The sequence below is a fragment of the Amblyomma mixtum genome, chromosome 1, assembly GCF_055824585.1.
Source record: "Amblyomma mixtum isolate Tamu chromosome 1, ASM5582458v1, whole genome shotgun sequence".
Lineage (NCBI taxonomy): Eukaryota > Metazoa > Arthropoda > Arachnida > Ixodida > Ixodidae > Amblyomma > Amblyomma mixtum.
In genome coordinates, this window is record NC_143012.1 from 194035476 (window position 1) to 194057658 (window position 22183).

A 22183-nucleotide genomic window follows, 5' to 3' on the forward strand; every position below is an offset into this window, starting at 1 on the left:
GGCGGTTTGTCGAGGGCTCTCCTCTCCGTTGACACATTTGGTCGTGGCCGGATGGAGGACCGCCGTCCTTGGGTCGTTTTTGCCGGCGGCTCCTCGACGCTGGGGGCTTCCGCCTTGTCTCCTTCGGTTCCGGTCTGGGCGTGTGGCCGCTTCGCTGGGGCAGGGACGCTGGTCGTGCGGGCGCCGCTCTGGTCATGGTTCTCCTCGGTCAGAGTCGCTGGCTCGGTTTCTTGGAGCGCTGGCACGCTTACTTCATCACTCGACGCCTCCGTCTCCTTTCTAGAAGGTTCCGCCCCTTCAGGTTTCCGTCCGGCATCGCTGCTGGAGGGTCCCGGAGAGCCCGTCGATCCTGTTTGCTTTTCGGGTTCCTCTATGCCTTTCGCAGATTCTTCGGCCTCGACTACATCCATCAGGAGCTCCGCAGAGTCGTTTTTCGACGCCCCGCCCGTAGCCACCGCGTAAGTGCGGACACACTCGTTATCCGCGTGGCCGTACCGTCTACATTTCGTACAGCGGGGAACCTTGCATTCACGCCGCACGTGGCCTGTACCATGGCAGCGCGAGCCTTGCATTGGACGCCCAGGCACCACGACAAGAGCCGACTCTCCGGCAACACGTACCTGGTGTGGCAGGTCTTCCACTTTCAAGCCGGGCTTCAACTTCAGTAGGACAGTTCTTCTCTTTGAGCTCTTCTCATTGACGCCCTGTATCCGCCACCGCTCACGCGTAAAGTCGGTCACTTTGCCAAACGCCGCGAATGCCGTCCTGATGTCGTCGGCCACACCGTGAAGCACCCAGTGTAGCCCCAGCTTTACCTGCTGGTCTTCCGGGTCGATAATGAGGCAGCGGCGTCTCTTAACTTGCAGCTCGTTGAAGGCGAGCAACTTCTTTGCTGCCTCCGTGTTCCGCAGGGTAACCGCCCACACGTGGTTGATTTGGTACGCCCCCAACGCAACCACGTCGGGGAGCGTACCGGTCTCGGCCAGGGCCTCACGGAAGTCCTCGACCCGGAACGGCCTCGCTCGCACGTCGCCGTGAAGAAAAACGGTGTTGAAAACAGCACGTCCTGTTGGCAGTGTCGGCAAAATAATCTGGTAATCCTTATCACCGCAGTCATCGATCCTGTTTCCGCGGCCGTCAAAGGCCGCTATCGCCGCTCCGCTGGAGCCCATGACCCTGCGATCCGTTCAGCTCGGCTGCCGGAAGCAGAATGCCGCTCGGCCATCCTGACACTGTCGACACACCCTATTTTAGAAATATATAAATTGGATGCACGAAGAATAAAAAAAAATATGTGTCAGAAGTGGGATTCGAACCCACGCCCACATTTGTGGACCAGAAGCCTCGTTTAGCCTACATCCCGCAGGCAAGGAGTTCAACCTTGAGTCTGGCGCCTTAGACCGCTCGGCCATCCTGACACTGTCGGCACACCCGATTTTACAAATATATAAATTGGATACATGAAGAATAAAAAAAAATATGTGTCAGAAGTGGGATTCGAACCCACGCCCACATTTGTGGACCAGAAGCCTCGTTTAGCCTACATCCCGCAGGCAAGGAGTTCAACCTTGAGTCTGGCGCCTTAGACCGCTCGGCCATCCTGACACTGTCGGCACACCCGATTTTACAAATATATAAATTGGATACACGAAGAATCAAGAAAAATATGTGTCAGAAGTGGGATTCGAACCCACGCCCACATTTGTGGACCAGAAGCCTCGTTTGGCCCACATCCCGCAGGCAAGGAGTTTCACCTTGAGTCTGGCGCCTTAGACCGCTCGGCCATCCTGACACCGTCGGCACACTCGATTTTACAAATATATAAATTGGATGCACGGAGAGTCAAGAAAAAATATGTGTCAGAAGTGGGATTCGAACCCACGCCCACATTTGTGGACCAGAAGCCTCGTTTGGCCAACATCCCACAGGCAAGGAGTTTAACCTTGAGTCTGGCGCCTTAGACCGCTCGGCCATCCTGACTTTTTTTTTTTCTTTATTTCCTGGCTTTGGAAAACAACATTGCACGAAAAAGAACAGACAAATCACAAAAGCAATAATACAAGACAATGAACACACTGAAAGTCATACTCAGCCAGCATCAGGCTGGCTTCGTCACATTAAAACTCCCGCAAGGACAACAAAGGCTCTACCCTTGAGAGCCACTCGGGAGGTTCCGCAGCCGCTTTTTGTATAGCGACAAACCAGTCCATACACTCTCGGAAATAAATTCGGGCAGGGCGTGCTTCCCTGTCACAGTGATAGCCTGCCATTCTTGAGCGCCATATACAGTGGAGACCCAGGAGCATAATTAAATCAAATGGAACCCCGTCGTAATTATCAATGCTTAAATATCGAATGCCATGCGAATCTAGGGGGAAATCTTTCTTCATAGTCCGTTGCGAAACATCCCAAAAATAAACCCCTTCCCAACAATGTAAAAAACATGGTCTACTGTTTCCGGCTGCTTACAGATTAAACAATGCGAACCCCAAGGTAGAAATAAATCCTTTTCCTCAAAAAATTTCTTTACTGGCAACGTTCCGGTGTGTAATTTAAAGAAAAAGGTCTTAGCTCCTGGCGGCACCTGCATTTTCTTTACCCTCTTTAAGACGTCCGAGCCTGGGCCTCCACTGTATAAGACTCTATACAAAGGTTGTGGTAAAACAGTGTCACATAAATCGTGGTACAGCTTTTTCCGTTTTACACAGGACAAATATTCATTAGAAAAACGCACTGAAAGAAATCTAAGACTTGCGACGACCTCTCTGTAATAGCCGAAAATACCACACGTAACTTCTTCGGTGGAGACAACAAACTCCGGCAGTAGGCGTCGCAGCCTAACTTGGCAGACAGTGCGCAAGAAAGGGTCAGAAACGTAGCGGAAAAACAAAAACCGATTGACCACTTGCCGCAAAAAGAGGTGTCCAAGTCCCAAGCCGCCGTCTTTTACCCGACGGAATAAATTTGTTCTGCTGCAGCGTTCCCATTCTGCAGCCCAAACAAAGACAGCGAAAATCCTGTGGAGCTTCTCTATGTTTACACGCGAACAATGCAAAACTTGCATAACAAACCAAAGTTTACTGATAAAAAAAAGGTTACATACAGTAGCCCTGGCGAAAATCGATAAGTTGGCACCTTTCCACTTCTCCGCTTTCTCCCTTAGCGCTTTCGTCTGCTCTTGCCAATATTGCTCGCTTTGGCGGTAACCATCAAGCTCGACACCTAAGTACTCCGTTGGGGTTTTCGCCCACGTCACATTTGCAAAGTGGTCAGGCTGCGATGGCCACCGTCCATGCCAGAACCCAAGGCACTTGGCCCAGTTCACCCCGCTTCCGGTAACCTGAGAGAACTCACGGACACATTTGACCGCCTCGGTTATACTCTCATGGTCAACCGTACAAAGTGCAACATCGTCCGCGTACGCCAGCAGCTTCACCTCGGCTGCTTGTAACTTAAACCCTTTTACGTTATCATTGTTCAATATTTTAATACACAATGTCTCAGTATATATACAAAACAAAAGAGGGCTGAGAGGGCAGCCCTGTCGCACCGAACGCTGCACGCTAATGGGGGCCCCCAGACTCTTATTTACGATCAATCTCGTCGTGCAGTTTCGGTACGCCAGGGCCACGCCCTTGCGGATAACTGACCCAACATTCGCATGGTCCAAAATAGAAAACAAAATTTCGTGATCGACACAGTCAAAAGCTTTCTCAAGGTCGACCTGGAGAATGGCCACCCGACCATTCGAGTCATCACAACACTCAAGCACACTTCGCATCTTATGAATATTGGACATTATTGACCTCCCTTTTATCCCACACGTCTGGTGTGGCCCAACTATATCCTTAATCACCGTCTGCAACCTCCGAGCCAAAACCATCATAAAAATTTTATATTCAACGTTCGTAAGTGCTATGGGTCTGTAGGCTGTAACCAGTCGCAATTTATCTATTTGATCCGTTTTAGGAATGAGCACCGTATGGGATGACCCATATGACGGAGGCAGTGCATTTACTGTGTAGGCTGCGTTAAATATCACGTTCAAAATAGGGGCAATTTCGTGCTTGAATTCTTTGTAAAAACGCGCGCTGAGCCCATCTGGTCCCGGCGATTTACCGGGGTTTAAACTGGCGATTGCATGTTCCACTTCGGCTTCACTGATAGCCATTTCTAATCTCTCTTTTACGTCATCACCGAGACGCGGCATCGCCGCCAGAAACTTATCTTTAAACGTGATAGTGTCTACCACGTGGGAAGCGAAGAGCGCTTGGTAATGCTCGTTGAAAGCTGCTTTTATGTGGTCGTTGTCCGCCGACAAGACACCGCCCCATTCTATTTTGTCGATGTGGTTTCTTTCAGCGTTTGCTTTTTCCAACCCTAGCGCTCGTTTTGATGGCGTCTCCCCTGCAGCTATGTCTTCTGCCCTTGCCCTTACTAACGCTCCCCGATACCGTTCTTCTTCCATCAATTCTAGTTTTTGCTTTGTTTTCCTTACATCTTCAGTCCATTTCCCCGGCGCTAGAGATTCCTGTTGAAGCAGCCTATGGAGCAGCTTCTTTAACTCTGTCTCTTTGTTTTTCTTGAAACCGTATACAGGAAGCCCTCTCTATTGCTTTCATTTTTATAGTTTCTTTACACAGCTCCCACTGTTGCCATATGTGCATATTTTTACCGGGGCCTATTTTTGCAATTTCGTCTTTTACTATGCTGGTTTACTTGCTGGTCCTGCAAGAGTTTATTATTGAATTTCCACATTTCCCACGAAAAAGAATTCCCTCTCTTTACCATCCCAAAACAACATGTAACTAAACAATGGTCTGAAAAAGATACTGGCACAACATCGTAACTATGACATTCAGGTAAGACATCGACGGATGCATAAATGCGGTCCAGCCGTGCATGGCTAGAACACTGAAAGTGTGTGAGCTTTACTGCACGCGTTCCCTCAAGACACTCTGCCACATCTTCCATGTTCCATTTCTCAACCATTAGCGATAACACTTGTGTGCTGGCATCTCTAAAGGGTCGAGGGCTTGTCTTATCACGCGCACTAAGAACACAATTAAAATCGCCCAGGACGATCAGCTGTCTGTCACTACGAAGGCGCTCTTCGATGCTATAAAAAAACTGCGCCCTTTCTTCTGCTTCATTAGGCGCGTACAGACAAATAATCCGCCACTCGACGTTATTCAATCGAAAGTCAAGGAAAACACACCGGCCCGACATGCAAGAGAAATGAGCTTGCACTTCTAGCCCCGGCAACTTCTTTAGAAAAAGAACACAGCCAGCCGATGTGCCTACAGCGTGGCTGACTACAGCAAAAAACGAGGACGTGAAACGTTGCACCATGCTCCCGGTCTCTTCTTCGCCGTCTACTTTCGTCTCCTGCACAGCCAGTACATCTATGCCGTGCTCCGTTAAAAGCCGAAAGAGCTGGCCTTGCTTTCTCTTTCCTGCCATCCTGCCAGACCTCTAACATTCAGGGAGGCGACTTTCAGCGGAGATGCAGGAGCCATTTCTACATAAGAAGAAGAGACCGAAAGCGTGGTGCTTACCTCTCGCGTCCAGCACATGGCTAGACGCCACCGCCGCCATCGCCGCCGGCGTCATCCTGAGCGTGCACCTACCCAGCTCGGGAGGCGCCTTGTCGCCGGCGCGCTTCTCGCTCGCAAGGTTAGGGCGCGGCCGAAAACTGGCCAGCCTTGCTTGAGGCGTCTTTGCTGGTGGTTCCTCTACGCTGGGCGCCGCCTCCTTGTCGCCGTCGGGGCTGGTGTCTCCATGGGGACGCTTCCCAGGCGTAGCCACAGTGGTCGCACGGCCACCGGTGTTCTGCCGATGACCCTCGGTAGGCTCCTTCGCTACGAAGTCCATGGGCACTGGTAGGCTTTTTGCATCCCCCGAAGTCGCCTCCTTTGACTGAGGCAAGTCTCCCGTTGGTGGCTGGAGTCCTGGTGCACTGGCAAGGGGGGCGTCGCCGCTTGAAGTCGCCGACGTGTCCAGCGACACAGGGAGGTTGCCCAACTCGTCGGTACCCCTCGCTGCGTCCTCAGCCTCCGCGACATCCATCAGCTCCGCGCTGTCTCCTTTACCTCCGAGCCCGGTCGCAGACGCGTAGGTACGGACGCAGTCCTCGTCTGCGTGTCCGTAGCGCCTGCACTTGGAGCACCTGGGAACCTTGCAGTCGCGACGAACGTGACCCGCGCCGTGGCAACGCAGGCACTGCATCGGCCGCCCGGGCACCACCACGAGAGCTAACTCGCCGGCGACTCGAACCTGGTGGGGCAGGTCGTCCACCTTCATACCTGGCTTCAACTTGAGCAGCACTGTTCTCGTGGTGGATCCCTTCTCTTTCATTCCTTGAACGCGCCAACGCTCCCGCGTCACCTCGGTCACGTTTCCGAACGCCGCGAAAGCAGTCCGGATGTCGTCATCGGCGACGCCGTGCAGCATCCAATGCAGGCGCAGCTTTACCTGCTGATCCTCCGGGTCGAAAACAATGCACCGGCGTCCCTTTACCTCAAGCTCCTTCAAGGCGGCTAATTTCTTCGCGGCTTCTGGGCTGCTGAAGGTTACCGCCCACACGTGGTTTACCTGGTACGCCCCCAACGCCACGACGTCGGGGAGCGCACCAGTGTTGGCGAGGGCGTCCCTGAAGTCTTCGACCCTGTAAGGTCTCACACGCACATCTCTGTGCAAAAAAACTGTGTTTAGAACAACACGTCCGGTGGGCAGGGTAGGCAAAAAGATCTCATACTCCTTGTCTTCGGCGCTGAACCTGTTTCCGCGGCCATCGATGGCCGCCGTCGCCGCTCCGTGGGAGCTCATGATCCTGCGTCCGTACACGCCAGTGGCCGGAAGTAGAATGCTCGGCCATCCTGACACTGTCGACACACCCGATTTTACAAATATATAAATTGGACGCACGAAGAATAAAAAAATATGTGTCTGAAGTGGGATTCGAACCCACGCCCACATTTGTGGACCAGAAGCCTCGTTTAGCCCACATCCCGCAGGCAAGGAGTTCAACCTTGAGTCTGGCGCCTTACACCGCTCGGCCATCCTGACACTGTCGGCACACCCGATTTTACAAATACATAAATTGGATGCACGAAGAATCAAGAAAATATGTGTCAGAAGTGGGATTCGAACCCACGCCCACATTTGTGGACCAGAAGCCTCGTTTAGCCCACATACCGCATGCAAGGAGTTTAACCTTGAGTCTGGCGCCTTAGACCGCTCGGCCATCCTGACTTTTTTTTTATTGCCTGGCTTTGACATTACACAAGAATGACCACAACAAAATTGGGGGACACAATGAACACTTGGTGTTGATATATAGTCAGCCTGCCAATGGCTGGCTTCGTCACATTAAAATTCCTTTAGGGCCATCAAAGGCTCCACCCTTGACAGCCACTCGGGAGCCTCGCCAACAGCTTTGACCCTCTCAACAAACCGATGCACATTTTCACGAAAATAAATTCGTGCTAGCCTCGCGTCGGGATCACAGTAACACCCTGCCATTCGCGAGCGCAAAATACTGTGGAGGCCCATTAACATTATTAAATCAAATGGTACTCCATCCTCGTTTTCAATGGACAGATACCGTATACCATGGGGGTAAAGTGGAAATTTTCTTTATCGTCCTTTGAAGCACGTCCCAAAAGTAAACCCCTTCCCAACAATGCAGAAAAACGTGATCTATCGTTTCTGGTTGCTTGCAGATGAGGCAGTGATGACCCCACGGAAGAAATAAGCTCTTATCCTGTGAAAACATTTTGACTGATAACGTTCCAGTGTGCAACTTGAAGAAAAAAGTTTTAACCCCGGGCTCAACGTGCATTCTCTTTACCCTCTTTAAAGGGGCTGCGAAACACTGCTTGGGGGGATACCGGCTATACTTCAGGTGGGTTCTTTATGTCACACAGATGCTGACCTAAAAAGAATTACAGGAATCGATGCACATGAACGGGAGTTATTCAATGGAGAAATTTCAAAATACAAGCAAACAAAACGCTGCCCTCAACTCGATTTTGGCGGGCCTTCCCACTCCTATTTCGCTCTCCCGATGACGGCACCTGGCGCAACCAATCAAAACAGCCTGCCAGAGCACGTCGCGGAAGTTCGCACTCCATGGTTGCCTGCTCATTGTAACTCGTCTTGCTGAGACTGGCAGCGTCGTTTCCATGCCAGAGCCCCTGGTGGTGTATTTTTATTTTACTTGCTTTGCAGGGCTTTTATCTAAGACAAACAAGTTGTTTTTGTTGATCTAATATAAAACACAGACAGGTGACAAAATGTTTCTCTATTTATTCACACAATTTGCAGTATATTTACTGTTTGTACAATCATCAAGCTCGCGCCAGGTGGTGTCATATCCGCTGCTGAAACCCGCCACTGTGTGGGGACACCATCAGAGCCATGAATTTGTTTTGGGGAGGACATTAAAATATTAAAAAATGGAATACACGCGGTATTACCGATGCTAATAGCACCATTGTAACTCACTGTATGCGATCAACAGGCAAAATAGTCAACTAAGATAGTGTTTGGACATGGTACATGGCGTCGGTATGGGCTAAAACCATCAACCAAACCTTGGCTGACGTAAGGCGCTAAAAGGGTTTCATATGTACAAGAGGCTCAATTCTCGGTACCCATTCAGGCACTTGTTTCAAAGTTTTGTAGGTTTCCAAGAATCTGCCTACAGACTCGCGAAAGTACTCCTGCGCCGGCCATGCATCGATGTCAGCATGTCGGGCCGCCATGCAGGCCTTCCAAATACAATGCAATCACATGAGCATTACTGCGTCAAACGGTACACCTTCTTCATTTTCCACTGCTAGGAAACGGATCCCACGGGGGTCAAGGGGCAGATCTTTTTTCAGTGTTCTTTGAAGAATGTCCCAAAAGAACACTCCTCCCCAGCAGTCCAAAAAAACATGCTCGATAGTTTCAGGCTTTCTACATATAAAGCAATGATCACCCTATGGAACATACAATCCTTTCTCTGCCATCCAAGTTTTTACCTCCAACGTTCCGGTGTGCAACCTGAAGTAAAAGGACTTGGCTCCCGGAGCTACATACATTCGCTTCACACGCTTTAAAACATCGCTGCCTGGATGGGTGCTCTACATAGTTCGATACAGTGCCACAGGAAAAACCAGGTCTGTAAGGTCCTTGTATAGCTGTATGCGTTTTACTCTTGCAAGATATTGGTAGGAAAATCGGGCGCTGAGGAAGTTACAGGAAACCGCAACCTCCTTCAGGAAGCCAAAAACACCTCCTGGTATACACTCGGTAGATACCACAAAATCCGGTAAAAGTCTGCTCAATCTGATCTGTACTACAGTACGCAAAAAAGGGTCCTTCACATCTCGAAGGAAACAAAAACGGTTGACCACTTGCCTCAAGAATAAATGCGACAAGCCCAGGCCTCCTTGACTAACTCTCCGGAAGAGGTTGGTACGGCTTGTCCTCTCCCATACCGACCCCCACACAAAGATGGCCAATACACGGTGCAACTTTTGTACATTGGCGCGTGAGCAGTGCAAAACACTTAGCACATACCACAGTCTGGTAACAAAAAAGACATTGCACACAGTGCTGCGCGCAAACATAGACAAGTCCCCTCCTTTAACCTTCTCCGTTCTTTCACGCACTTCTGCAACTTGGCTCCGCCTGTAGGGCTCACTGTCGCGGTAAAACTCTAAAGGAGCGCCTAGGTACCTCGCTGGTGTATCAGCCCATTGCATGTTGGCGAAAGTGCCTGGTTTCGTCGCCCAAGAACCATGCCAGAATCCAAGGCACTTTCCCCAGTTAACAGCGCTGCCGCTGGCATCACAGAAACGCTTAACAATTTCCACCGTTTTCAAGATGCTCTCATGGTCAACGCAGAAAACCGCCACATCATCCGCGTATGCCAACAGTTTCACTTCGGTTAGCTGTAATTTAAAGCCTTTTACATAGCTGGTGCCTATTATACTAAGGCAGAAGGGTTCGATATACATATAAGGCAAAAAGGGTGAGAGGGGGCAACCCTGTCGCACGGATCGTTGCACCTCGATCGGTGCTCCTACCGATTTGTTGATTACTAGGCGCGTTGTGCATCCCCTGTAGGCCATTGCGACACCCTCTGTGATAACTGCTCCCACGCTGACGTGTTGCAAAAGTGTAAGTGAGTGAGTGAGTGAAAAACATTTATTGTCGAACAGAATGAGACTACCTCACCCAGACCTCCCCTGTCCCATACCCTCAGTTGAGGGAGGAGGATCAGGAGAGATCCGGCCGCATGGGGTAGTCGCGTCAGATGCTGGCCGGGATCTCTTGTATCCCGGCGGCCTCTTCAGCCAGTCGGACGGCGGTGAGCTGGAGCTCAGGGTCCGAGCTCCGGAGCAAGGTCTCCCAGGCGTCTCTACTATTAATATTCTTCGCCTTGCCTGGAGATTGGCTACACTCCCATATTATGTGGTCGAAGGACCCTCTCGCTCCGCACTTCTTGCACATATCGTCTTCTATTTCAGGAATTATATGTTTGCATAGAATTGGGTGTGGGTAGACATCTGTTTGTAGACGCCTCCACGCCACCGCCTCTTGATTGTTGAGTGTTATGCTAGGCGGGGGAAAGTACCTGCGATGTTGTCTATAATATTCTGTAACTTCCTGACAGGAAATTAGTCGCCCTTCTCTCCCGTGATCTACGAGCGGTGGACCGTCGTGTGCAGCTCGGTGGTAGAGATCTCGAGCCACCTCGTGGGCCGCCTCGTTGCCACGGACAGATTCGTGCGCGGGGGTCCAGATTATATTGATCGTTCTATTCAATGTCGCTTGTCTTAAAATTTTGGCAGCGAGGGGAGAGACTCTCCCTCTACTAAAATTTTGGACTGCAGCTTTGCTGTCGCTTATGGCGTATTTAGCTTTGGAACCGACACAAGCTAGTGCTATTGCGACCTCCTCCGCCGTCTCAATGTTTGTCCCTAAGACAGTTGCGGCCGTAATGAGGCTACCCGCTCCATTCACTACCGCGACGGTCGTGTACTGACTATGTATATCACCCGCTGCGTCTACGTAGGCGACCTCCTCCTCAGGCTTCTCACCGTAGATGCGGTCTATCACCTGTGCCCGTTTTTGTCTTCTTTCCTTGTTTATTTGTGGGTGCATGTTCTTGGGTAAGGGGGGAATCCTGAGATTGCTCCTAATCTCCATGTCGATATCCCCCCTCTGTCTAGCTCCCCTATCTGTTTTGAGTCCGACTTTGGCTAGTGTGGCTCTTCCGGCATGTGTTATGCTGAGTCTCTCTAGCTGTGATGTATGGACTGCTTCTGCGAGCTCTGTAAGCGTCTTATGTATGCCCAGTGATAGGAGTTTTTCCGAGGATGTGCACATGGGCAGGCCTAGAGCTTTCTTGACGCACTTCCTTATGAGAGCGTCGATCTTGTTCCTCTCTGCTGCTTTGAGATTTAGGTACGGCGTAGCTTAGCTGATTCTACTTATTATGAAAGCTGTATGAGCCTACGTAGGTTTTTTTCTTTAAGACCGCCTCTTTTGCTCGAGACACGTTTGATGAGATTGAGGGTCTGCATCACGTGGCTCTCAAGCTTTTTGATGGTTGTCATGTTTTTTTCCATTTGATTGCATATAAAGGCCTAGGATTCTGATTGTGTCCACTTTGGGCACCTCCTTTCCTCCTACAGAAATCTGAATTTCCGAGGGTGGTTTGTTCCTCAGAGCCTTATCGTTATATATGAATATTTCAGATTTTTCGGGCGAACATTCTAAGCCCCTTTCTTCTGCATACATCGAAATTATATTGGCAGCTACCTGTAGGGTTTGGTTAATCTCTGTATCACTTCCTCGGTTGATCCATAGATTAATGTCGTCCGCATACAGGCTATATTCTAAGTTTGGGTTGCCAATTTTCTCAAGTTCGCCCGGGAGTTCTCTCATGGCCATGTTAAAGAGAATGGGTGATAGCACCGACCCTTGAGGGGTTCCCTTGCTTCCCAGCTTTATTTCCACAGATTTATACTCCTGGAAGCTTATGCTCGCAGTTCTATCTGTGAGGAAGTCACTTACGTAGCGATAGGTTTTGTGGCCTACTCCGGCGTGGCTGAGTCCTTTCAATATTGCCTCATGTTTGACGTTATCAAATGCCTTTTCGAGATCGAGATCTAGGACAACCTTTGCATCCTTGGTTCTGGAGTCAATGATATTGTTATGGGGTAGTTCCGCTTGGGATTGCAGACAGGGCGGACACGAAAGACAGGGCTTTCAAACGACAGGCGTTTACTGCAGGCATCAGCCGACACTGCTCGACCGTCGTCTTCTTCAAAACTCACGAGCTTCGTCTTCGTCTTTCCTGATGCGCATATCAGTGCATGCACCGCCTAATGCAACACTACCCCGCCGGCTGAAAAGCACCGTCCCGGTGCGAACTAGCCCAAACCAGGGTCCGTGTAGTACGGCTTGAGGCGTGCAACATGGACCGTCTCAGTGCGAGGTGTAGAGGTATGGCGTGCGGGATTCAAGGGTGCAATTTCGTATGTCACTGGAGTCACTTGTCGTAAAATACGGTAGGGTCCTGTATAACGGGGCAAAAGCTTTTCCGAGAGGCCCACGCGGCGAGCTGGGGTCCAAAGCAGCAGGAGAGAGCCGCAAGAATACTGGGGGTTGCGATGACAGGAATCATAGCGACGTTTCTGGGAGTGCTGGGAGGCTGTGAGTCGGTTGCGTGCAACAACGCGGGCAGCATCAGCTCGGGCTATGGCGTCACGAGCATATGAGCTGGCAGTGGCGACTGAAGGGAGCAGGCTGTCAAAAGGAAGCAGAGGGTCACGGCCGTATAGAAGATAGAAGGGGGAGTAGCCGGTAATGGTTTGACGCGAAGAATTGTATGCAAATGTCACAAATGGCAGCGTGATGTCCCAGTCGCGGTGGTCATCAGAAACGTACATGGACAGCATGTCAGTGAATGTCCGGTTAATGCGTTCGGTAAGCCCGTTCGTCTGTGGATGGTAGGCAGTCGTGAAAGAATGACGAACGTTGCACAACCGCAGGATCTCGTCGACTATATGCGCAAGAAAGCAACGGCCACGGTCGGTGAGCAGTTGGCGGGGAGCTCCATGCACGAGTATAACGTCGTTGAGGAGGAAAGCAGCAACATCAGTTGCACAACTGGTTGGTAGTGCTCGTGTGACCGCGTAGCGTGTGGTGTAATCAGTGGCCACCGCAATCCATTTGTTCCCCGATGCGGACAGCGGAAAAGGCCCTAGAAGATCCAGACCCACACGAGAAAATGGGTCTATGGGGATGTCGATCGGCTGCAGAAGTCCAGCTGGTAAAACTGATGGCTTTTTCCGGCGTTGACAGCGGTCACAAGAAGCCACGTAGCGGCGGACGGCGCGGTATAGGCCTGGCCAAAAGAACCGACGGCGCACACTGTCGTATGTGCGAGAGACGCCGAGATGACCCGCAGTAGGAACGTCGTGAAGCTGTTCAACGACGGCTGTGCGTAGGTGCTGAGGGACGACTAGTAGAAGGTCGGGGCCATCAGGTCGCATATTGTGTCGGTATAAGGTGCCGTCGTGGAGCACAAACAAATGAAGGGAAGGGTCATGGCGATCGGCGCAGAGGCGATTGATAATTTCGCGAAGCTGAGCGTCCTGGCGTTGCTCGCGGCGAAAGTTTGAAAAGGTAGAAATAGAGAGCACGCAATCTTCACTGTCACATTCAGGTTGGCTTGGCGGGTCGACTGGATGACGGGACAGGCAATCGGCGTCTCGATGCAGCTGGCCAGACTTATAAACTACTGAAAAATTGTACTCCTGAAGGCGCAAGGCCCAACGTCCAAGGCGGCCAGTAGGGTCTTTGAGTGTAGAAAGCCAACACAAGGCGTGGTGGTCAGTGACTACGGTGAATGGCCGCCCATACAAGTAGGGGCGGAACTTCGTAATGGCCCAAACTAGGGCTAAGCACTCACGTTCAGTGATGGAATAATTCTGTTCGGCCGTAGAGAGGAGTCGGCTGGCATAGGCGATGACGCGAGGGGAGCCGAGCTGACGTTGTGCGAGAACGGCACCAATGTCATGACCACTTGCATCGGTACGTACTTCTGTGGGGGCGGATGGATTGAAGTGAGCCAACAGTGTCGGACGGGTGAGGTGGGCAATAATAGCGGCGAAGGCGGCCGATTGGTCGTGGCCCCAGGAAAAGGAGACGTCTTTTTTCAGAAGCTGCGTAAGCGGACGGGCGATTTCCGCGAAGTTTGCTCATACTTCCGGCGATTTGTACCAAAGTCCGAGGAAGCTACGCACGTCGCCGCTAGATTGCGGTATAGGAAAACCACTTACAGCGCGAATTTTGTCGGGGTCCGGCTGAATGCCATCGGTGTTGACCAAATGCCCCAGGATCTTGAGTTCCCGGCGACCAAAGCTACACTTCTTGGAGTTCAACTGAAGGCCAGCAAGTCAGAAGACGCCAAGAATAGCCGAAAGACGATGGAGGTGGCCCTCAAAGGTTGATGAAAATACGATAACGTCATCGAGGTAGCACAGACATGTGGTCCATTTGAACCCGCGTAGTAAGGAGTCGATCATGCGCTCGAAGATCGCAGGGGCATTACATAAGCCGAAAGGCATCGCCTTGAATTGGTAGAGTCCATCCGGGGTGACAAAAGCCGTCTTCTCACGATCTCTTTCGTCAACAGAGATCTGCCAATATCCAGAACGGAGATCTATGAAGGAGAAGTAGTTGGCACCATGCAGGCAGTCGAGGGCGTCATCGATCCTAGGAAGAGGGTACACGTCTTTCTTTGTTATCTTGTTTAGGTGTCGATAATCTACGCAAAACCTCCAGCTGTTGTCTTTCTTTTTGACAAGTACTACCGGAGACGCCCAGGGGCTGCTCGACGGCTCAATAATGTTGCTGGCCAACATTTTGTCCACTTCTTCCTGAATGATCTGGCGTTCTGAAAGAGCAACTCTGTAAGGCCGTCGGTGAAGAGGGCGGGCATCTCCAGTATCGATGCGATGTGTGACGACGGACGTTTGGCCCAGGGATCCGTGGCCGAAATCAAAAATGTCGCTGTACGACCGCAGAAGGTCGGCAAGGGCAATAGCATATTCTGGACGCAGGTCAGAGGCAACCATGGCAGAGATGCGGTCCTCCGGACTAAGTGACGGGACAGGTTGTGCAGGTACCTCGGCGTGACGGTCGGACAGCACTGCAGAAATAGTAAAGCTGGACAAAGGTGACAGCTCGGCAAGGAATATGCCCTCCGGGTAGTGTGACGAAGACGAAGCTGGCAGTGGCGCGGGACGGAGCGCTCGCGCTAGGCCAGCGGCCATTAAACCATCTCATAGCCATCGTTCACCACGCCTCATTCTTCGGCTGGCCGCCGCGTAACAATTGGTGTGAGGTGCTGGGGCCCCTTCATCGCCATCCTGGTCCCGGAGCTTCGGTGTCCTGCGCCTGCCGTGGACGTCAGCCGTGAGTGCGTGGTCCCAGCCCGTCCGACCTGAACCGACCTCGCCGCTCACCCCAGCTCCGTCCCCCGCCCGGACCACAAGACACGACGACCCAAGACCCGACCGACCCGAGACCCGACCGACCCGAGACCCCACCGACCCGAGACCGAAGACCCACACGTGAAGACACCGCCCCCCTGCCCCTGCCGTCCGGTGCGTCCAAGGACCTCGGCCGTCAGCTCCTGGCACCCTCCGGCCCGGATGCTTCGTGGACCGGGACTCATTCTCTCATCGTGGCGGCCAGCACTGCACCATCTTCTACATATTGTTCGATCCTTCACTCAAGACCATCGCCATTTCGCCGTCTGTTCGTCACCGATCGGGACGATCGCTCGGAGGCCCCGGGTAGTGTGACGAAGACGAAGCTGGCAGTGGCGCGGGACGGAGCGCTCGCGCTAGGCCAGCGGCCATTAAACCATCTCATAGCCATCGTTCACCACGCCTCATTCTTCGGCTGGCCGCCGCGTAACAATATCATGTTTTAATCGCAGCATGACATCTTGTGTGCTGAGATGTGGTCGGAATCTATACATCTCATCTGGCCACTTCCTATTCGTTTCCATGTAATTCGATATTCTGGTTTGGACGACATGCTCCATTAGTTTTCCTACGCACGATGTGAGGGATATAGGTCGGAGGTTCCCTATCTGCGGCTGCTTCCCAGGCTTAGGTATTAGGACCACGGTGGCCGTTTTCCATTGCGGGGGAATCTCGTCCTTCGCCCAGCACTCCTGCATGTAACCTGTGAGGGCCTTTATGGAGTTGTCGTCGAGGTTCCTTAACATTGTGTTCGTAATCCCGTCTGGACCAGGAGCCGATCTGGTTTTGAGTCTGACTATTTCAGCCCTTACCTCGGCTACCGTAATGTGCGCGTCCAGGGCCTCGTTCGGGGCTCCTTCATAATCGGGAAGCCGGCTTTTATTTGTATCTCCTATGTAAGTATCTCCTATGTATCTCCTATGTAAGTGTAAACAAGATTTCATGTGGTACACGATCGAACGCTTTCTCCAAATCGAGCTGGAGCATTGCGACGTTCATGTTTAGTGCATCGCAGCACTCCAGCACGCATCTCGCCGTGTGAATGTTAGTGAATATTGACCGATCCCTTATAGCGCAAGTCTGGTGTGGTCCAACAATCTCTTTTATAACCGTTTGAAGTCTTTTAGCCAGTACTTTCATATAGATCTTGTAGTCGACGTTCGTTAAGCTGATTGGACGATAGGACTTTACTTGCCTTAAAGCGATTCGATCCTCTGTTTTGGGTATGAGAACTGTATCCGTGGCCAGGAAAGAAGGCGGTAGGCGCTTCCGTTCATATGCGTCTTCTAAAAGGTGGGCTATTATAGGGGCTAATTCATTCTTGAAAGTCTTGTAGAATTCAGCGCCTAATCCATCTGGTCCTGGTGACCTCCCTCGTTTTAAGTCATCGATAGCCAACTCTATTTCAGCGACAGTAATCGGGCGCTCTAACACCTCTTTTGAGTTGTCATTAATCCTAGGCATTAAAGCCAGGAATTCTGTCCTGAAGATTTCTAATTCTACCGCTCTACGCGCAAATAGACCTTAGTAAAACAGGGTGAAAGCGTTTTCGATGTCGATCTGTTCGTTCAAAACAATGCCGTCTTGTTCAACTTCGGAAATCGCATTCTTGCGGGCCCATTTTCTTTCCCTTGCCAGTGCTCTTTTAGTTGGTGCCTCACCGGTTATCTCTTTATCGGCTCTGGCTCGTACAAGTGCACCACGGTATCGGTCGATATCAAACTGTTTGAGCTTATGTTTGAGCGAACAGATGTCAGCCTTGAACGTGCCGGGAGCTGAGTTTTCTTGATTTATTAGCATTTGCAGGCTCTTTCATAAGTTCGTCTCATACTTATCATTCTTGTACTTTATAGCACTAGCTGGTTCCAACGCTTTCATTTTAGTTTTTTGCTTGAAAGTCTCCCATTGTTCGCAAACCACTGTGGCTGTATCATCCTTAATTTCTTCAAGCATACTTGACACTTGTTCCTTGAAAACGTCGTCATCCAAAATCTTCGCGTTAAACTTCCATAACTCCCATGTCAATTTGTTTTTTATTTTCTTTCTTGTTCTTAATATCAAACCAGACAAGACAGTGGTCGCTAAATGACACAGACTGCACATGGTACTCTCGGCAAAGCGCTGTCAATTCGGCCGAAACGTACATTCTATCAAGCCGGGCGTGACTGCTCCTTGGAAATGCGTAAAGCGAACGCAGTGGTCGTCTTCCAAGCATTCCGCTACGTCTTCGAGCCGAAATTCATCGATTAAGCTTCGAAGTTCTGCCGTGCTAGCGTCTCTGTACGGTGTATCGTTCGCTTTATCTCGCGCCGCTAAAACACAATTAAAGTCTCCCATCAGTACTAGTTTCCGATCGACATCGCAATAATTTTTGAGTCCCTCGAACATCTGTCTTCTTTCCTCGAGTACATTAGGAGCATACAAGCATATCACCCGCCACAGCACTGAACCAAAACTAAAATCGCAAAGAACCATACGTCCTGCAATGTCCGACCGTACGGCCTGCACCTCAAGCCGCAAATGTTGGCGCACAAAAAGAACACAGCCTGCGGATCTCCCAACCGCATGGCTCACACATGCGTAGTAATGTGGCATGAAAGGCAGCACCATACTCTCGGTCTCAACATCTTCAATTTTCGTCTCTTGTACGGCAATAATATCTAAATCTTTTTCCGTTGTCAACCTACATAACTGCCGTTGCCTCCTCCTCGCACATAGCCCTCGGACATTGATTGTGGCGAATCGCAAAGTTCTATCTGGCAGCGCCATTGTAGTATGGAAGGAGACCAAGAGGATGGTGCTTACCGTTGACAAGAAGCATCCTCAGCGCCAGAACAAGCGCTCGTCCAGTCACAAAACTTACAACTACGAGGCCGCCGGCGGCGGCGTCGGCATAAGCGTCGTCGCCCTCGTCGTCGTCCTCCGGTCTGGAGGGATGTTCGGCCGAGGTCACAACGTCGACCGACGCACGGGAGCTGCTTCTGACGGTGGCTCTCCGTTGACAGGCAGGTCAGAAGATGTGTCATCTTCCTCGACTACTTCGTGCGAGCGTTTAGCCGCCGCGGCGGCGGTGCCCTCGTTTGATGTGTCCATGTTCTGCTCCCCCTCGCTGGCGCTTCCCACCGATGTCGCGTTTATCTTCTCGTCCTGAACCAACCTCGCCGTCGATGGGTCTTCTGTTCTCGCATGTGTGCCATTTTGTTCCACGCCCGAGGCTTGCTCAGCCGGCTCATTTCCAGCCGTAGCTTTGTCTTCTGACTCCGCCTTGGCTGCTGCTTCAGCATCAGCTTGATCCATTAGGAGCTCCGAGTTATCGTCACTCCTCGCGGGCCCTGCGACGCTGGCGTAGGTACGCACGCACTCGGTCTCGTCGTGGCCAAAGCGACGACATAGCACACAGCGCGGTACCTTGCAGTCACGACGTATGTGGCCTGTGCTCTGGCATCGCAAGCAGAGGGATGCCCTGCCAGGCACCACGACAAGGGCCAGCTCACCAGCAATCCTAAGCTAATGTGGTATATCTTCCAGCTTCACACCGGCCTTGAGCTTCAAAGTCACGGTCCGGGTCGTCGAGCTCTTGTCAGACACACCATTCACCCTCCAACGCTCCTTGACCATATCTGTCGCCTTTCCGTACACTAGCAAAGCCGCCCGCACATCGTCGTCGGGGACGGTGGGCAGAAGCCAGTGCAGTTTTAACCGTAGGTCCTGGTGAAACGGGTCGATGAGAACGCAGCGATGGTTCTTCACTTGCACTTCGTTGTTGGCGAGCAGTCTCTGCACACCTGCGTCACACTTGAAGGTAACTGCCCACACGTGATTCATTTGATACGCCCCCAAGGCCGTAACCTCGGGGAGCAGATTCAAATTCATCAGCGTATCCCTGAAGTCTTCTACTCGGTAGGGCCGTGCTCTCACGTCCGCATGCATAAAAACGGTATTCAAAACCAAACGCCCGGAAGGCAGACTAGGCAAAACAACACGATACTCATCATCCGATGCAGAAGAAAACCTGTTACCGCGGCCGGACACGGCCGCTGATACCGCTCAAACGGAGCCCATTTCACACGCGTCTGTTCGCTATGCGGCCGGAAGCAGAATGCTCGGCCATCCTGACACTGTCGGCACACCCGATTTTACAAATATATAAATTGGATGCACGAAGAATCAAGAAAAATATGTCAGAAGTGGGATTCGAACCCACGCCCACATTTGTGGACCAGAAGCCTCGTTTAGCCCACATCCCGCAGGCAAGGAGTTTAACCTTGAGTCTGGCGCCTTAGACCGCTCGGCCATCCTGACACTGTCGGCACACCCGATGTTACGAATATATAAATTGGATGCACGAAGAATCAAGAAAAAAATGTGTCAGAAGTGGGATTCGAACCCACGCCCACATTTGTGGACCAGAAGCCTCGTTTAGCCCACATCCCGCAGGCAAGGAGTTTAACCTTGAGTCTGGCGCCTTAGACCGCTCGGCCATCCTGAATTTTTTTTTTCTTTATTTCCTGGCTTTGGAAAACAACACTTCACGAAAAAAAAGGAACAGACAAATAACAAAAGCAATAGTACAAGACAATGAACACATTGAAAGTCATACTCATGCAGCGTCAGGCTGGCTTCGTCGCATTAAAACTCCCGCAAAGACAACAGAGGCTCTACCCTTGAGAGCCAGTCGGGAGGTTCCGCAGCCGCTTTTTGTATAGCGACAAACCAGTCCATAGACTCTCGGAAATAAATTCGGGCAGGGCGCGCTTCCCTGTCACAGTGATAGCCTGCCATTCTGGAGCGCCATATACAGTGGAGACCCAGGAGCATAATTAAATCAAATGGAACCCCGTCGTCATTATCAATGCTTAAATATCGAATGCCATGCGAATCTAGGGGGAAATTTTTCTTCATAGTCCGTTGCAAAACATCCCAAAAATAAACCCTTTCCCAACAATGTAAAAAAACATGGTCTACTGTTTCCGGCTGCTTACAGATTAAACAATGCGAACCCCAAGGTAAAAATAAATCCTTTTCCTCAAAAAATTTCTTTACTGGCAACGTTCCGGTGTGTAATTTAAAGAAAAAGGTCTTAGCTCCTGGCGGCACCTGCATTTTCTTTACCCTCTTTAAGACGTCCGAGCCTGGGCCTCCACTGTAGAAGACTCTATACAAAGGTTGTGGTAAAACAGTGTCACATAAATCGTGGTACAGCTTTTTCCGTTTTACACAGGACAAATATTCATTAGAAAAACGCACTGAAAGAAATCTAACACTTGCGACGACCTCTCTGTAATAGCCGAAAATACCACACGTAACTTCTTCGGTGGAGACAACAAACTCCAGCAGTAGGCGCTGCAGCCTAACTTGGCAGACAGTGCGCAAGAAAGGGTCAGAAACGTCGCGGAAAAACAAAAACCGATTGACCACTTGCCGCAAAAAGAAGTGTCCAAGTCCCAAGCCGCCGTCTTTTACCCGACGGAATAAATTTTTTCTGCTGCAGCGTTCCCATTCTGCAGCCCAAACAAAGACAGCGAAAATCCTGTGGAGCTTCTCTATGTTTACACGCGAACAATGCAAAACTTGCATAACAAACCAAAGTTTACTGATAAAAAAAAGGTTACATGCAGTAGCCCTGACGAAAATCGATAAGTTGGCAACTTTCCACTTCTCCGCTTTCTCCAGTAGCGCTTTCGTCTGCTCTTGCCAATATTGCTCGCTTTGGCGGTAACCATCAAGCTCGACACCTAAGTACTTGGTTGGGGTTTTCGCCCACGTCACATTTGCAAAGTGGTCATGCTTCGATGGCCACCATCCATGCCAGAACCCAAGGCACTTGGCCCAGTTCACCCCGCTTCCGGTAACCTGAGAGAGCTCACGGACACATTTGACAGCCTCGGTTATACTCTCATGGTCAACCGTACAAACTGCAACATCGTCCGCGTACGCCAGCAGCTTCACCTCGGCTGCTTGTAACTTAAACCCATTTACGTTATCATTTTTCAATATTTTAATACACAATGTCTCAATATATATACAAAACAAAAGAGGGCTGAGAGGGCAGCCCTGTCGCACCGAACGCTGCACGCTAATGGGGGCCCCCAGACTCTTATTTACGATCAATCTCGTCGTGCAGTTTCGGTACGCCAGGGCCACGCCCTTGCGGATAACTGACCCAACATTCGCATGGTCCAAAATAGAAAACAAAATTTCGTGATCGACGCAGTCAAAAGCTTTCTCAAGGTCGACCTGCAGAATGGCCACCCGACCATTCGAGTCATCACAACACTCAAGCACACTTCGCATCTTATGAATATTGGACATTATTGACCTCCCTTTTATCCCACACGTCTGGTGTGGCCCAACTATATCCTTAATCACCGTCTGCAACCTCCGAGCCAAAACCTTCATAAAAATTTTATATTCAACGTTCGTAAGTGCTATTGGGTCTGTAGGCTGTAACCAGTCGCAATTTATCTATTTGATCCGTTTTAGGAATGAGCACCGTGTGGGATGACCCATATGACGGAGGCAGTGCATTTACCGTGTAGGCTGCGTTAAAGATCACGTTCAAAATAGGGGCAATTTCGTGCTTGAATTCTTTGTAAAAACGCGCGCTGAGCCCATCTGGT

At 50.9% G+C, this 22183-nt stretch overlaps 8 non-coding genes across 8 annotated transcripts; all 8 read right to left on the bottom strand.

The window, feature by feature from the left end:
• Positions 1-1295: 1295 nt before the first annotated feature.
• On the bottom strand, positions 1296-1418 carry TRNAL-CAA (transfer RNA leucine (anticodon CAA)). Its single transcript has 2 exons — positions 1381-1418; positions 1296-1341 (listed from the first exon to the last, which is right to left on the bottom strand). It is a non-coding gene; the product is annotated as a tRNA-Leu (tRNA).
• Positions 1419-1482: 64 nt separating this feature from the next.
• On the bottom strand, positions 1483-1605 carry TRNAL-CAA (transfer RNA leucine (anticodon CAA)). The gene is made up of 2 exons: positions 1568-1605; positions 1483-1528 (listed from the first exon to the last, which is right to left on the bottom strand). It is a non-coding gene; the product is annotated as a tRNA-Leu (tRNA).
• Positions 1606-1669: 64 nt separating this feature from the next.
• TRNAL-CAA (transfer RNA leucine (anticodon CAA)) lies at positions 1670-1792 on the bottom strand. The gene is made up of 2 exons: positions 1755-1792; positions 1670-1715 (listed from the first exon to the last, which is right to left on the bottom strand). It is a non-coding gene; the product is annotated as a tRNA-Leu (tRNA).
• A 65-nt stretch (positions 1793-1857) lies between these two features.
• Positions 1858-1980, bottom strand: TRNAL-CAA (transfer RNA leucine (anticodon CAA)). Its single transcript has 2 exons — positions 1943-1980; positions 1858-1903 (listed from the first exon to the last, which is right to left on the bottom strand). It is a non-coding gene; the product is annotated as a tRNA-Leu (tRNA).
• Positions 1981-6945: 4965 nt separating this feature from the next.
• TRNAL-CAA (transfer RNA leucine (anticodon CAA)) lies at positions 6946-7068 on the bottom strand. Its single transcript has 2 exons — positions 7031-7068; positions 6946-6991 (listed from the first exon to the last, which is right to left on the bottom strand). It is a non-coding gene; the product is annotated as a tRNA-Leu (tRNA).
• Positions 7069-7131: 63 nt separating this feature from the next.
• TRNAL-CAA (transfer RNA leucine (anticodon CAA)) lies at positions 7132-7254 on the bottom strand. Its single transcript has 2 exons — positions 7217-7254; positions 7132-7177 (listed from the first exon to the last, which is right to left on the bottom strand). It is a non-coding gene; the product is annotated as a tRNA-Leu (tRNA).
• Positions 7255-19742: 12488 nt separating this feature from the next.
• TRNAL-CAA (transfer RNA leucine (anticodon CAA)) lies at positions 19743-19865 on the bottom strand. The gene is made up of 2 exons: positions 19828-19865; positions 19743-19788 (listed from the first exon to the last, which is right to left on the bottom strand). It is a non-coding gene; the product is annotated as a tRNA-Leu (tRNA).
• Positions 19866-19929: 64 nt separating this feature from the next.
• On the bottom strand, positions 19930-20052 carry TRNAL-CAA (transfer RNA leucine (anticodon CAA)). The gene is made up of 2 exons: positions 20015-20052; positions 19930-19975 (listed from the first exon to the last, which is right to left on the bottom strand). It is a non-coding gene; the product is annotated as a tRNA-Leu (tRNA).
• Positions 20053-22183: the final 2131 nt, after the last annotated feature.